The sequence below is a fragment of the Columba livia genome, chromosome Z (assembly GCF_036013475.1).
Source record: "Columba livia isolate bColLiv1 breed racing homer chromosome Z, bColLiv1.pat.W.v2, whole genome shotgun sequence".
Classification (NCBI taxonomy): domain Eukaryota; kingdom Metazoa; phylum Chordata; class Aves; order Columbiformes; family Columbidae; genus Columba; species Columba livia.
The window spans coordinates 12,853,141-12,858,432 of NC_088642.1; the positions used below are offsets into that span (position 1 = coordinate 12,853,141).

The 5,292-nt window shown below is 40.2% G+C and overlaps 1 long non-coding RNA gene across 1 annotated transcript; it reads right to left on the reverse strand.

Annotated features, from left to right (window-relative positions):
• Window positions 1-378: 378 nt before the first annotated feature.
• LOC135577433 (uncharacterized) lies at window positions 379-4,232 on the reverse strand. The gene is made up of 2 exons (XR_010469225.1): window positions 4,137-4,232; window positions 379-2,811 (listed from the first exon to the last, which is right to left on the reverse strand). It is a non-coding gene; the product is annotated as an uncharacterized LOC135577433 (long non-coding RNA).
• Window positions 4,233-5,292: the final 1,060 nt, after the last annotated feature.

Sequence of the window (5,292 nt, forward strand, 5' to 3'; positions counted from 1 at the left end):
CCTGTGTGCACCCAGGGAGATGGTTCATTCACAGCGTTTAGTTCCCGTCTCCCCTGTGGCGGAATCTCCAGCTGTCTCCAGGACTGCTTTTTTTTTTTTTCTACTTTGCTCCTTCTGTTGTACCTCGAAGGCAGGTGGGTGATGTTTAAGAAGCCCTACAATTGCTGTTGCCTAAAAGACCTCTTGCCAACAAGGCAAACTTTTCTAGGTAACTACTACCATATCCTTTATGACACGCAACACAAAACTTTACAGTGGAATGGAGTTAGAAAAATAGTAACAACTCATCACAGGGATCAAAAATGTAAAGTTCATTAGTAGAATTGCAATATTAAAGCTTATCTCTTAAAAGAACACAAATAATCACAGAGTCTGCACTGACATGTCAGCACTTCTTTATTAACAAGTGGTTTTGAATGTATATAGGATTTATTCAGGTCTTTTTGTTCTAAGTCAAGGTCCTAATGTTTGTTAAAAGTAGGTCTAGTAGACTTTTCCTAAATATTTTGCCCTCTTTATCTTGCTACAGCTTTTATCTTTGGTAGTGCAGAAGTATTTTGTGTATGTTACTCAGTACATAAAGCAAATTGAGGAGTTTTTTCCTAGGCTTAGTTTTTTTATTTGAAAAAAAAGGCTTTTTGCTTGCTTGTCATTGGCATTGGAAATTTTAAAAAGTCTAGGACTGAAAGTTACACAGTCATAGGCATTAAGGTACTGAGTTTTATAGAGGTCTTTATTTTGCAGACTGACTTGGTAGGAGGTGGAAATTGACATGAAGAAGAGGCGTAGAGAACTCCTAGAGCTGCTTTACAAAGGTAAGATTTTCACACCAACGATTACTCAGTTCCTCTTTCAAACAGGCATTTCCTCAACTGTTTTCCTGATGTTTGCACTTTGCCACTGTAACAATGCCATGGGTTATGCATTCACATCCTATGAAACGTAAGTGCTCCCTCCTTCTCATTTAGAAGAAAATACTGTTATCAGACATGGACAAGTTACACATCTTTTTGTTACACTATTTTTCAGTAATAATTGGGATAATGTACATATTTACTGAACTTCTAAAGAACTGTTCCGGAGACCCAGTTGTTTTTTTTCCAGAGCTTTGCATTAGCTGTGTGTCTGTGTTGCCACGTGAAAGCTACAGAACTCAAATTGGGGAACTGGGACTATTGTACGAACACTGTGTCTGGAAATTATTGTAACTTTCTGTCGTCTGTAACAGGTTTTGTTCTTTGAATCAGGCTGTTGCATGGCCACATGTTAAGCCTGATCTGTTATGCTTAATCCTTCACACCTACGGTTACCGGAACTCCTCTTGGACAAGGAAAATCCATTGCTTGAGCTCAGCAATCGCAGTCCTATTTTATAATACTCCAGCAACTACTGAGTGAGACGTTGAGGCAGAAAAGATGCATTACAGAGTACAGAGACTTTCTGTTTTTTTAAAAATGAGTCTCAGCTCTCACTTCTTATTCACAGTCTTGGGGCTTCCACTGTCTTTTGACCCAGCCTCCTCACTTCAGCTGGTTTTTCAAAGTACAATCACTGGACCACAACACAAAAGCCCAGAGTGACCATGTGCAGAGCAAGCTCAGGTCTGGGAAAACCTCGTCACTTGTGCTCCATGCCTTCCCTATGATGTGTAGCTATTTATGGTTTTATTCTTGAATATCCGAATCCAGGACATTCAAATTGGAGTACCAATCTAGTCGTGTGGGGAAGAGCAGAGTGAAGAGCTGTCTTTCTCAATCGTGGAGACTGCCAGGCACATCCAGCATGTGCTGGGCAGTGTGTCGCTGACCGACCACGAACCCAGCCTGCATGCCAGAGAGGCCACTGCCACTAACATGGCCCAGCTGAAGAGAAGTCAATCTGTGCTGCACCTCTTATAGTGCTTCTTTCCAAAAACTCCAAAGAAAGATTCATGTGCAGTAACCTGGGGGTATGATCATTAATTTTTGCATTATAATAATCAGCTCCTTATGACTTCATATCCACAAATGAGAAAGAATGTAAAGCTGAAGTGGTAGCTTTAAAACTGCCACCGTACACACTCTGTTGGACTCTGTTCTTTTTCAATTGTCCTCAGTTCTTTTGAAAGCAGTCCCGAGTGCGCTCAGTCTGACTGAGCCTGGGGGAGTCGCACCATTTCAGCAAACCACGGAAACTCTCTTCGGAAGCCTTTCTGCAAGTGATAGCCTTGCTGCTTCTTTCTTTTGGAAATGATCTCTAGGTACATTACCAGCCCTCCAGTTGTTGCTTCACCAAGTGGTGTGTTTGAAGCAGCAGTTAGAATATGTTCTTGTCTCAGTGTTTGTCTTCTTCCTGCTTAATATGTCTTGTCATCTCTCATACAAAATCCAGCTGTACACTCTCGGTTCTAGTGGTTGCTTCTCTCTTTATATTGGAAATATACATTATGTGCAGGCATAGCTGAGTGATTTTTAACAACATCTCATCATGAACAAATCACCCACAAAGTAGGAAAAAGCCTAGCCTGTTCTTTCTGGCAGGATAATGTTTTTAATTATGCTTATTAGAACATTATAAATAATTAATTAGAAATTAAATATGCTGATAAGTACTTGTGAAAATGTTACAGAAACTTTCTTTGTCTCCAAGACCTAACTGCAGTGAAATTTGCAGTCAACATAGTCGTGTTAGTCTTATGGAAAGGCCCAATTTAAATTCCCAAAACAGCTATCTTTTTCCACATCCCCTTGAAAGCAGGCAGTAGTACATGAGAGAAAGTGTTCCTGACATCAATTTCCTTAGTTTTTCTGTTTGGTTTTCATTCTCCCCCTCCTACAAAGAAAACAAAACAAGAACAAAACAAATTGTCTTCTAAGATTATGACTCAAAACCAAAAGCAGTGATATTATTGCTGAATGGTAGATTTCTGTCTAAAACAAAACAAAAATTAGTACAGCAGATGCTCCAGTTATTTCACTTAAAACATTCCTTTCATCTTTAACATAGTTAACAAATGCTGCTTATTTAATAGCTGTATTACTATATGTTCCAAGTGTTACATGTACACAGCAAATGTACTCTTAAAATTAAAAAAGCTTTTTAAAGAATTTAGCATGACTTCAAATGAAAGTCAGTATAAATTATATTTATACAAATCTAAACATGCTATTGCTTAAAACTTGAAAACGTAACAAATTACTGCTGCTTCTGCTACTCACAGCAGCATCAGGCAAGCACACCATGAATCACAGACTCTGTACAACAAGAAAGGTCACATGAACAGTCAAATAGCAGAGCTCCAAAGGTAATCCTCCTCAACTTAAGAAGTTATGGTGGAATTCCTTTGCAAGTAGTCTCAGAGCAGTAATCTTTCAGCCAACCTGTGAATCTGGAAGACTGGTTCACATCACGTTATGCTCACCATCCTCATCTCTGGCTTTTTTTCAGGTCTCCCTACTCTCTCTAAGAGAAAGGCTGCTGTTTGTAGATCATCTGGAGAACAATTGTCCTTCTCAATTTTCTTGAATTTGCCTCATCACACCATGAAACTGCATGATCCGCAATGTTCAGAGGCTTTTCTACAGTAACTAGCTCACAAACTATATCCCAAAGACCAGATACACCAGTGGCTGGAGTATACAGTGTTATAGTTTCAGAGTTGATGGTTCTCAGCTTAAGATGTCTTCAAACTGCTGTAGCTATGCCATTATTTTACAGATATGTGACACTTCTGTCAGCTTTCTTTTTGCAAAGCCAGCAATTGTGTTGGAAAATCCTTGTGCCCTGACCTGATATTCTCTTTCAATTACTTTTTTTTTTTCCAGTTTTTTAGTTACAAACAACTCTTTTTTGTTCTTCATGGCTTCAACTGCAGACTAGTTAATTTTACAGCCTTGAGATTACGTATAGATAGCACTACTGATTGTCCCACTAGTTGAAAATGTCCCAGCTCGTAGCAGGGGGGTTGGACTAGTTGACCTTTGAAGGTCCCTTACAACCCAAACCATTCTGTGATTCTACAATACTGTGAGTCTGTGACTATTCCACACGGTCACAGGGAGCCAGGGCGTGTATTTGGTGGGATCTTTTCCCTAAGCCCTGGTACTCCCAACTCCTTCTGCTACCATTACGGACACTAATGCATCCTTCTGCATTACCTGATGTGGGAACCTTTAAGTCCCTCTGGTGCATGCGTTCAGCTCCAGCAACAAATCTCCAGGTAGCGCGTCGCTGCAAGTGAGCAGGTGCTGCCTAAAGCCAAGGACACATAAAAAGAAAGAAAGTTTATCCTGTCAGAAGTCCTCTCATTAATCATCTTCAAATGCCATACCAATCAGATGTATTTCTCCCCATAAACAAGCTCACACAAGCAGACTTGTTTGGCCATAGCTGGTGGTGAGTGTAAGCCTCTAGGAACTCATTTTAGAGTGTTACATTTTTTAAGTTTTCTCCTTTCCAAGGGTGTTGAAAGGTCCCATTTGTGGGTGACACTGTCTGCATTGTTCACCCTTCACAAAGCCCTGCATCTGTCAGCCTCCGGAGAGCTTGTTTTGTTCCTCCCCCTGCGGCCCTGCCCTCTGTGGTCACCTGCTACGGAGGACGGCAGGCAGCAGCCTCAGCTCGCCTGCCTTCCTTTCTTACCTTCACAAAGTAACCTGTCACTGCCATGAGAAAGGTTTCTATTTAAAAACAAAGAGCTGTGACCACAGAACTGTGACTAATATTGGAATTTAGCAAGAAGTCAGCTCTTGTTTCAAGAGGTTGTGTTGCAAGTTTGGGAACATTTGCTACTAAAGCTCTTGATGAATGACTCCAGGAAGAGGGAGCTAGTTTTTCTTATTTCTTCTTCTCTTTCAGTGCTCGTTTTGCACAGATGATAATGAGGAGTGTCAGGCAAGCATGTAGCAAACTGTTTTCTCTCTCTTGACAGAGCAAAGCTATCATTATGTCAGTGTGACACTGAGAACCTGCTGGACTTTGACAATAAACAGATTTAGAGAGAAAAGCATTAAAAAATAATAAGAGAGTAAGCATTATAAATCAATGCTTTTTCAGGACTGAATCATTCAGGACATCTCATAGGTGTTCACTTTTCATCCTCCTGCATTCAGTTTTTCTGCCTCCACCAGGTACAGTTTGATTCATGTTAAAATACATTTTAAATTAACAGCTTTAAAAGATTATATAGGGGTTTTTTTTCTTTGACATATTTAACATACGCACAGACAGTGTAAGAGCAACAATTCAAATGAGAGTGGCTGCCCAGATTCAAACCACGCATATCCGAAGGGGTTTTCACAGATTCTCAATACC